Genomic DNA, 12,837 nt, shown 5'->3' on the forward strand with positions numbered 1-12,837 from the left:
ATATACTCAGAATAGAAAGGAATGTATTGACTCAAAACACACCACATATGCATTAGAATATACTTGGAATAGAAAGGAATGTTTTGACCCAGAACAAGAAGGAAGTGTATTTGAATATACTTGGAATAGAAAGGAATGTTTTGACTCAGCACACACTACATGTGCATTAGATAGAATATACTTGGAATAGAAAGGAATGTTTTGACTCAGCAAACACAACATGTGCATCGGAATATACTCAGAATAGAAAGGAAAGTATTGACTCAACACACACCACATATGCATTTGAATATACTTGGAATAGAAATGAATGTTTTGACGCAGAACAAGAAGGAAGTTTATTGGAAAATACTTGGTATAGAAAGGAATGTTTTGAATCAGCACACACAACATGTGCGTTAGAATATGCATGGAATAGAAAGGAATGTTTTGACTCAGCACACACCACATGTGCATTAGAATATTCTTGGAATAGAAAGGTATGTTTTGACTCAGCGCACACAACATGTGCATTAGATAGAATATACTTGGAATAGAAAGGAATGTTTTGACTCAGCAAACACAACATGTGCATCTGAATATACTCAGAATAGAAAGGAATGTATTGACTCAAAACACACCACATATGCATTAGAATATACTTGGAATAGAAAGGAATGTTTTGACTCAGCACACACCACATGTGCATTAGAATATTCTGGGAATAGAAAGGTATGTTTTGACTCAGCGCACACAACATGTGCATTAGATAGAATATACTTGGAATAGAAAGGAATGTTTTGACTCAGCAAACACAACATGTGCATCGGAATATACTCAGAATAGAAAGGAAAGTATTGACTCAGCACACACAACATGTGCATTAGAATATGCATGGAATAGAAAGGAATGTTTTGACTCAGCACACACCACATGTGCATTAGAATATTCTTGGAATAGAAAGGTATGTTTTGACTCAGCGCACACAACATGTGCATTAGATAGAATATACTTGGAATAGAAAGGAATGTTTTGACTCAGCAAACACAACATGTGCATCTGAATATACTCAGAATAGAAAGGAATGTATTGACTCAACAAACACCACATATGCATTTGAATATACTTGGAATAGAAAGGAATGTTTTGACCCAGAACAAGAAGGAAGTGTATTGGAAAATACTTAGAATAGAAAGGAATGTTTTGACTCAGCACACACAACATGTGCATCAGAAAATACTTGGATTAGAAAGGAATGTTTTGACTCAGCACACACAACATGTGCATTAGAATATGCATGGAATTGGAAGGAATGTTTTGACTCAGCACACACCACATGTGCATTAGAATATTCTGTGAATAGAAAGGTATGTTTTGATTCAGCACACACAACTTGTGCATTTGATAGAATATACTTGGAATAGAAAGGAATGTTTTGACTCTGCACACACAACATGTGGATCGGAATATACTCAGAATACAAAGGAATGTTTTGACTCAGCACACGCCACATATGCATTAGAATATACTTGGAATAGAAAGGAATGTTTTGACCCAGAACAAGAAGGAAGTGTATTGGAAAATACTTGGAATAGAAAGGAATGTTTTGACTCAGCACACACAACGTGCATTAGAATTTACTTGGAATAGAAAAGAAAGTTTTGACTCAGCACACATAACATGTGCATAAGAAAATATTTGGAATAGAAAGGAATGTTTTGGCTCAGCACAAACATCATGTGAATTAGAATATACAAGGAATATTAAGGAATATTTTGACTTAGCACACACCACATATTCATTAGAATTTACTTCGAATAGAAAAGCATGTTTTGACTCAGCACCCAGAAGATGTGCATAAGAAAATACTTAGAATAGAAAGGAATGTTTTGACTCAGCAAACACAACATGTGCATCGGAATATACTCAGAATAGAAAGGAAAGTATTGACTCAGCACACACAACATGTGCATTAGAATATGCATGGAATAGAAAGGAATGTTTTGACTCAGCACACACCACATGTGCATTAGAATATTCTTGGAATAGAAAGGTATGTTTTGACTCAGCGCACACAACATGTGCATTAGATAGAATATACTTGGAATAGAAAGGAATGTTTTGACTCAGCAAACACAACATGTGCATCTGAATATACTCAGAATAGAAAGGAATGTATTGACTCAACAAACACCACATATGCATTTGAATATACTTGGAATAGAAAGGAATGTTTTGACCCAGAACAAGAACGAAGTGTATTGGAAAATACTTAGAATAGAAAGGAATGTTTTGACTCAGCACACACAACATGTGCATCAGGAAATACTTGGATTAGAAAGGAATGTTTTGACTCAGCACACACAACATGTGCATTAGAATATGCATGGAATAGAAAGGAATGTTTTGATTCAGCACACACCACATGTGCATTAGAATATACTGGGAATAGAAAGGTATGTTTAGACTCAGCACACACAACATGTGCATTAGATAGAATATACTTGGAATAGAAAGGAATGTTTTGACTCAGCAAACACAACATGTGCATCGGAATATACTCAGAATAGAAAGGAGAGTATTGACTCAGCATACACCACATATGCATTAGAATATACTTGGAATAGAAAGAAATGTTTTGACCCAGAACAAGAAGCAATTGTATTAGAATATACTTGGAATAGAAAGGAATGTTTTGACTCAGGACACACAAGATGTGCATTAGAATATACGTGGAATAGAAAGGAATGTTTTGACTCAGCACACACAACATGTTGATCGGAATATACTCTGAACACAAAGGAATGTTTTGACTCAGCACACACCACATATGCATTAGAATATACTTGGAATAGAAAGGAATGTTTTGACCCAGAACAAGAACGAAGTGTATTGGAATATACTTGGAATAGAAAGGAATGTTTTGACCCAGAACAAGAAGGAAGTGTATTCGAGAATACTTGGAATAGAAAGGAATGTTTTGACTCAGCACACACAACATGTGCATCAGAAAATACTTGGATTAGAAAGGAATGTTTTGACTCAGCACACACAACATGTGCATTAGAATATGCATGGAATAGAAAGGAATGTTTTGACTCAGCACACACAACATGTGCATTAGAATATGCATGGAATGGAAAGGAATGTTTTGACTCAGCACACACCACATGAGCATTAGAGTACTCTGGGTAATAGAAAGGTATGTTTTGACTCAACACACACAACATGTGCATTAGATAGAATATACTTGGAATAGAAAGGAATGTTTTGACTCAGCACACACAACATGTGCATCAGAAAATACTTGGAATAGAAAGGAATGTTTTTACTCAGGGCACACACAATATGTCCATTAGAATATACTTGGAATACGATGGAATGTTTTGACTCAGGACACACAAGATGTGCATTAGAATATACGTGGAATAGAAAGGAATGTTTTGACTCAGCACACACAACATGTGGATCGGAATATACTCAGAATACAAAGGAATGTTTTGACTCAGCAAACACCACATATGCATTAGAATATAGTTGGAATAGAAAGGAATGTTTTGACGCAGAACAAGAAGGAAGTTTATTGGAAAATACTTGGTATAGAAAGGAATGTTTTGACTCAGCACATACAACATGTGCATTAGAATATGCATGGAATAGAAAGGAATGTTTTGACTCAGCACACACCACATGTGCATTAGAATATTCTGGGAATAGAAAGGTATGTTTTGACTCAGCGCACACAACATGTGCATTAGATAGAATATACTTGGAATAGAAAGGAATGTTTTGACTCAGCAAACACAACATATGCATCTGAATATACTCAGAATAGAAAGGAATGTATTGACTCAAAACACACCACATATGCATTAGAATATACTTGGAATAGAAAGGAATGTTTTGACCCAGAACAAGAAGGAAGTGTATTTGAATATACTTGGAATAGAAAGGAATGTTTTGACTCAGCACACACTACATGTGCATTAGATAGAATATACTTGGAATAGAAAGGAATGTTTTGACTCAGCAAACACAACATGTGCATCGGAATATACTCAGAATAGAAAGGAAAGTATTGACTCAACACACACCACATATGCATTTGAATATACTTGGAATAGAAATGAATGTTTTGACGCAGAACAAGAAGGAAGTTTATTGGAAAATACTTGGTATAGAAAGGAAAGTTTTGAATCAGCACACACAACATGTGCGTTAGAATATGCATGGAATAGAAAGGAATGTTTTGACTCAGCACACACCACATGTGCATTAGAATATTCTTGGAATAGAAAGGTATGTTTTGACTCAGCGCACACAACATGTGCATTAGATAGAATATACTTGGAATAGAAAGGAATGTTTTGACTCAGCAAACACAACATGTGCATCTGAATATACTCAGAATAGAAAGGAATGTATTGACTCAAAACACACCACATATGCATTAGAATATACTTGGAATAGAAAGGAATGTTTTGACTCAGCACACACCACATGTGCATTAGAATATTCTGGGAATAGAAAGGTATGTTTTGACTCAGCGCACACAACATGTGCATTAGATAGAATATACTTGGAATAGAAAGGAATGTTTTGACTCAGCAAACACAACATGTGCATCGGAATATACTCAGAATAGAAAGGAAAGTATTGACTCAGCACACACAACATGTGCATTAGAATATGCATGGAATAGAAAGGAATGTTTTGACTCAGCACACACCACATGTGCATTAGAATATTCTTGGAATAGAAAGGTATGTTTTGACTCAGCGCACACAACATGTGCATTAGATAGAATATACTTGGAATAGAAAGGAATGTTTTGACTCAGCAAACACAACATGTGCATCTGAATATACTCAGAATAGAAAGGAATGTATTGACTCAACAAACACCACATATGCATTTGAATATACTTGGAATAGAAAGGAATGTTTTGACCCAGAACAAGAAGGAAGTGTATTGGAAAATACTTAGAATAGAAAGGAATGTTTTGACTCAGCACACACAACATGTGCATCAGAAAATACTTGGATTAGAAAGGAATGTTTTGACTCAGCACACACCACATGTGCATTAGAATATTCTTGGAATAGAAAGGTATGTTTTCACTCAGCGCACACAACATGTGCATTAGATAGAATATACTTGGAATAGAAAGGAATGTTTTGACTCAGCACACACAACATGTGCATTAGAATATGCATGGAATTGGAAGGAATGTTTTGACTCAGCACACACCACATGTGCATTAGAATATTCTGTGAATAGAAAGGTATGTTTTGATTCAGCACACACAACTTGTGCATTTGATAGAATATACTTGGAATAGAAAGGAATGTTTTGACTCTGCACACACAACATGTGGATCGGAATATACTCAGAATACAAAGGAATGTTTTGACTCAGCACACGCCACATATGCATTAGAATATACTTGGAATAGAAAGGAATGTTTTGACCCAGAACAAGAAGGAAGTGTATTGGAAAATACTTGGAATAGAAAGGAATGTTTTGACTCAGCACACACAACGTGCATTAGAATATACTTGGAATAGAAAAGAAAGTTTTGACTCAGCACACATAACATGTGCATAAGAAAATATTTGGAATAGAAAGGAATGTTTTGGCTCAGCACAAACATCATGTGAATTAGAATATACAAGGAATATTAAGGAATATTTTGACTTAGCACACACCACATATTCATTAGAATTTACTTCGAATAGAAAAGCATGTTTTGACTCAGCACCCAGAAGATGTGCATAAGAAAATACTTAGAATAGAAAGGAATGTTTTGACTCAGCAAACACAACATGTGCATCGGAATATACTCAGAATAGAAAGGAAAGTATTGACTCAGCACACACAACATGTGCATTAGAATATGCATGGAATAGAAAGGAATGTTTTGACTCAGCACACACCACAAGTGCATAAGAATATTCTTGGAATAGAAAGGTATGTTTTGACTCAGCGCACACAACATGTGCATTAGATAGAATATACTTGGAATAGAAAGGAATGTTTTGACTCAGCAAACACAACATGTGCATCTGAATATACTCAGAATAGAAAGGAATGTATTGACTCAACAAACACCACATATGCATTTGAATATACTTGGAATAGAAAGGAATGTTTTGACCCAGAACAAGAACGAAGTGTATTGGAAAATACTTAGAATAGAAAGGAATGTTTTGACTCAGCACACACAACATGTGCATCAGAAAATACTTGGATTAGAAAGGAATGTTTTGACTCAGCACACACAACATGTGCATTAGAATATGCATGGAATAGAAAGGAATGTTTTGATTCAGCACACACCACATGTGCATTAGAATATACTGGGAATAGAAAGGTATGTTTTGACTCAGCACACACAACATGTGCATTAGATAGAATATACTTGGAATAGAAAGGAATGTTTTGACTCAGCAAACACAACATGTGCATCGGAATATACTCAGAATAGAAAGGAAAGTATTGACTCAACACACACCACATATGCATTAGAATATAATTGGAATAGAAATGAATATTTTGACCCAGAACAAGAAGGAAGTGTATTGGAAAATACTTGGAATGGAAAGGAATGTTTTGACTCAGCACACACAACATGTGCATCAGAAAATACTTGGATTAGAAAGGAATGTTTTGACTCAGCACACACAACATGTGCGTTAGAATATGCATGGAATAGAAAGGAATGTTTTGACTCAGCACACACAACATGTGCATTAGAATATGCATGGAATAGAAAGGATTGTTTTGACTCAGCACACACCACATGTGCATTAGAATATTCTGTGAATAGAAAGGTATATTTTGACTCAGCACACACAACATGTGCATTAGATAGAATATACTTGGAATAGAAAGGAATGTTTTGACTCAGCAAACACAACATATGGATCGGAATATACTCAGAATACGAAGGAATGTTTTGACTCAGCACACACCAGATATGCCTTAGAATATACTTGGAATAGAAAGGAATGTTTTGACCCAGAACAAGAAGGAAGTGTATTGGAAAATACTTGGAATAGAAAGGAATGTTTTGACTCAGCACACACAACATGTGCATCAGAAAACATTTGGATTAGAAAGGAATGTTTTGACTCAGCACACACCACATGTGCATTAGAATATTGTGTGAAATGAAAGGTATGTTTTGACTCAGCACACACAACATGTGCATGAGATAGAATATACTTGGAATAGAAAGGAATGTTTTGACTCAGCACACACAACATGTGCATCAGAAAATACTTGGAATAGAAAGGAATGTTTTTACTCAGGGCACACACAATATGTGCATTAGAATATACTTGGAATACGATGGAATGTTTTGACTCTGGACACACAAGATATGCATTAGAATATACGTGGAATAGAAAGGAATGTTTTGACTCAGCACACACAAACTGTGGATCGGAATATACTCAGAATACAAAGGAATGTTTTGACTCAGCACACACCACATATGCATTACAATATACTTGGAATAGAAAGGAATGTTTTGACCCAGAACAAGAAGGAAGTGTATTGGAAAATACTTGGAAGAGAAAGGAATGTTTTGACTCAGCACACACAACATGTGCATTAGAATATGCATGGAATAGAAAGGAATGTTTTGACTCAGCACACACCACATGTGCATTAGAATATTCTGGGAATAGAAAGGAATGTTTTGACTCAGCACACACAACATGTGCATTAGAATATGCATGGAATAGAAAGGAATGTTTTGACTCAGCACACACCACATGTGGATTAGAATATTCTGTGAATAGAAAGGAATGTTTTGACTCAGCACACACAACATGTGCATTAGAATATGCATGGAATAAAAAGGAATGTTTTGACTCAGCACACACCACATGTGCATTAGAATATTCTGTGAATAGGAAGGTATGTTTTGACTCAGCACACACAACATGTGCATTAGATAGAATATACTTGGAATAGAAAGGAATGTTTTGACTCAGCACACACAACATGTGCATCGGAATATACTCAGAATAGAAAGGAGAGTATTGACTCAGCATACACCACATATGCATTAGAATATACTTGGAATAGAAAGAAATGTTTTGACCCAGAACAAGAAGCAATTGTATTAGAATATACTTGGAATAGAAAGGAATGTTTTGACTCAGGACACACAAGATGTGCATTAGAATATACGTGGAATAGAAAGGAATGTTTTGACTCAGCACACACAACATGTGGATCGGAATATACTCTGAACACAAAGGAATGTTTTGACTCAGCACACACCACATATGCATTAGAATATACTTGGAATAGAAAGGAATGTTTTGACCCAGAACAAGAACGAAGTGTATTGGAATATACTTGGAATAGAAAGGAATGTTTTGACCCAGAACAAGAAGGAAGTGTATTCGAGAATACTTGGAATAGAAAGGAATGTTTTGACTCAGCACACACAACATGTGCATCAGAAAATACTTGGATTAGAAAGGAATGTTTTGACTCAGCACACACAACATGTGCATTAGAATATGCATGGAATAGAAAGGAATGTTTTGACTCAGCACACACAACATGTGCATTAGAATATGCATGGAATGGAAAGGAATGTTTTGACTCAGCACACACCACATGAGCATTAGAGTACTCTGGGTAATAGAAAGGTATGTTTTGACTCAACACACACAACATGTGCATTAGATAGAATATACTTGGAATAGAAAGGAATGTTTTGACTCAGCACACACAACATGTGCATCAGAAAATACTTGGAATAGAAAGGAATGTTTTTACTCAGGGCACACACAATATGTCCATTAGAATATACTTGGAATACGATGGAATGTTTTGACTCAGGACACACAAGATGTGCATTAGAATATACGTGGAATAGAAAGGAATGTTTTGACTCAGCACACACAACATGTGGATCGGAATATACTCAGAATACAAAGGAATGTTTTGACTCAGCAAACACCACATATGCATTAGAATATAGTTGGAATAGAAAGGAATGTTTTGACGCAGAACAAGAAGGAAGTTTATTGGAAAATACTTGGTATAGAAAGGAATGTTTTGACTCAGCACATACAACATGTGCATTAGAATATGCATGGAATAGAAAGGAATGTTTTGACTCAGCACACACCACATGTGCATTAGAATATTCTGGGAATAGAAAGGTATGTTTTGACTCAGCGCACACAACATGTGCATTAGATAGAATATACTTGGAATAGAAAGGAATGTTTTGACTCAGCAAACACAACATATGCATCTGAATATACTCAGAATAGAAAGGAATGTATTGACTCAAAACACACCACATATGCATTAGAATATACTTGGAATAGAAAGGAATGTTTTGACCCAGAACAAGAAGGAAGTGTATTTGAATATACTTGGAATAGAAAGGAATGTTTTGACTCAGCACACACCATATGTGCATTAGAATATTCTGGGAATAGAAAGGTATGTTTTGACTCAGCACACACTACATGTGCATTAGATAGAATATACTTGGAATAGAAAGGAATGTTTTGACTCAGCAAACACAACATGTGCATCGGAATATACTCAGAATAGAAAGGAAAGTATTGACTCAACACACACCACATATGCATTTGAATATACTTGGAATAGAAATGAATGTTTTGACGCAGAACAAGAAGGAAGTTTATTGGAAAATACTTGGTATAGAAAGGAATGTTTTGAATCAGCACACACAACATGTGCATCAGAAAATACTTGGATTAGAAAGGAATGTTTTGACTCAGCACACACAACATGTGCGTTAGAATATGCATGGAATAGAAAGGAATGTTTTGACTCAGCACACACCACATGTGCATTAGAATATTCTTGGAATAGAAAGGTATGTTTTCACTCAGCGCACACAACATGTGCATTAGATAGAATATACTTGGAATAGAAAGGAATGTTTTGACTCAGCAAACACAACATGTGCATCTGAATATACTCAGAATAGAAAGGAATGTATTGACTCAAAACACACCACATATGCATTGGAATATACTTGGAATAGAAAGGAATGTTTTGACCCAGAACAAGAAGGAAGTGTATTGGAAAATACTTGGAATAGAAAGGAATGTTTTGACTCAGCACACACTACATGTGCAACAGAAAATACTTGGATTAGAAAGGAATGTTTTGACTCAGCACACACAACATGTGCATTAGAATATGCATGGAATAGAAAGGAATGTTTTGACTCAGCACACACAACATTTGCATTAGAATATGCATGGAATAGAAAGGAATGTTTTGACTCAGCACACACCATATGTGCATTAGAATATTCTGGGAATAGAAAGGTATGTTTTGACTCAGCACACACAACATTTGCATTAGATAGAATATACTTGGAATAGAAAGGAATGTTTTGACTCAGCAAACACAACATGTGCATCGGAATATACTCAGAATAGAAAGGAAAGTATTGACTCAACACACACCACATATGCATTTGAATATACTTGGAATAGAAATGAATGTTTTGACCCAGAACAAGAAGGAAGTGTATTGGAAAATACTTGGAATAGAAAGGAATGTTTTGACTCAGCACACACAACATGTGCATCAGAAAACATTTGGATTAGAAAGGAATGTTTTGACTCAGCACACACCACATGTGCATTAGAATATTGTGTGAAATGAAAGGTATGTTTTGACTCAGCACACACAACATGTGCATGAGATAGAATATACTTGGAATAGAAAGGAATGTTTTGACTCAGCACACACAACATGTGCATCAGAAAATACTTGGAATAGAAAGGAATGTTTTTACTCAGGGCACACACAATATGTGCATTAGAATATACTTGGAATACGATGGAATGTTTTGACTCAGGACACACAAGATATGCATTAGAATATACGTGGAATAGAAAGGAATGTTTTGACTCAGCACACACAAACTGTGGATCGGAATATACTCAGAATACAAAGGAATGTTTTGACTCAGCACACACCACATATGCATTACAATATACTTGGAATAGAAAGGAATGTTTTGACCCAGAACAAGAAGAAAGTGTATTGGAAAATACTTGGAAGAGAAAGGAATGTTTTGACTCAGCACACACAACATGTGCATTAGAATATGCATGGAATAGAAAGGAATGTTTTGACTCAGCACACACCACATGTGCATTAGAATATTCTGGGAATAGAAAGGAATGTTTTGACTCAGCACAAGAGGGAAGTGTATTGGAAAATACTTGGAATAGAAAGGAATGTTTTGACTCAGCACACACAACATGTGCATCAGAAAATACTTGGATTAGAAAGCAATGTTTTGACTAAGCACACACAACATGTGCATTAGAATATCCATGGAATAGAAAGGAATATTTTGACTCAGCACACACAACATGTGCATTAGAATATGCATGGAATAGAAAGGAATGTTTTGACTCAGCACACACAACATGTGCATTAGATAGAATATACTTGGAATGGAAAGGAATGTTTTGACCCAGAACAAGAAGGAAGTGTATTGGAAATTACTTGGAATAGAAAGGAATGATTTGACTCAGCACACACAACATGTGCATTGGAAAATACTTGGATTAGAAAGGAATGTTTTGACTCAGCACACGCCACATATGCATTAGAATATACTAGGAATAGAAAGGAATGTTTTGACCCAGAACAAGAAGGAAGTGTATTGGAAAATACTTGGAATGGAAAGGAATGTTTTGACTCAGCACAAACCACATGTGCATCAGAAAATACTTGGAATAGAAAGGAATGTTTTGACTCAGCGTACACACAAGATGTGGTTTAGAATATACTTGGAATACAATGGTATGTTTTGACTCAGGACACACAAGATGGGCATTAGAATATACGTGGAATAGAAAGGAATGATTTGAATCAGCACACACAACATGTGGATCGGAATATACTCAGAATAGAAAGGAAAGTATTGACTCAGCACACACCACATATGCATTAGAATATACTTGGAATAGAAAGGAATGTTTTGACCCAGAACAAGAAGGAAGTGTATTGGAATATACTTGGAATAGAAAGGAATGTTTTGACTCAGCACACACAACATGTACATCAGAAAATACTTGGGATAGAAAGGAATGTTTTGACCCAGAACAAGAAGGAAGTGTATTGGAATATATTTTGAATAGAAAGGAATGTTTTGACTCAGCACACACCACATGTGCATTAGAATATTCTGAGAATAGAAAGGTATGTTTTCACTTAGCACACATCACCTGTGCATTAGAATATTCTGGGAATAGAAAGGAATGTTGTTACTCAGCACACACAATATGTGGATCGGAAAATACTCAGAATAGAAAGGAAAGTATTGACTCAGCCCACACCACATATTCATTAGAATATATTTGGAATAGAAAGGAATGTTTTGACCCAGAACAAGAAGGAAGTGTATTGGAATATACTTGGAATAGAAAGGAATGTTTTGACCCAGAACAAGAAGGATGTGTATTGGAAATTACTTGGAATAGAAAGGAATGTTTTGACTCAGCACACACAACATGTGCATTGGAAAATACTTGGATTAGAAAGGAATGTTTTGACTCAGCACACGCCACATATGCATTAGAATATACTAGGAATAGAAAGGAATGTTTTGACCCAGAACAAGAAGGAAGTGTATTGGAAAATACTTGGAATGGAAAGGAATGCTTTGACTCTGCACAAACCACATGTGCATCAGAAAATACTTGGATTAGAAAGGAATGTTTTGACTCAGCACACACAACATGTGCATTAGGATATGCATGGAATAGAAAGTAATGTTTTGACTCAGCACACACCACATGTGCATTAGAATATTCTGGG

This window comes from Narcine bancroftii, chromosome 2, assembly GCF_036971445.1.
Source record: "Narcine bancroftii isolate sNarBan1 chromosome 2, sNarBan1.hap1, whole genome shotgun sequence".
NCBI lineage: Eukaryota > Metazoa > Chordata > Chondrichthyes > Torpediniformes > Narcinidae > Narcine > Narcine bancroftii.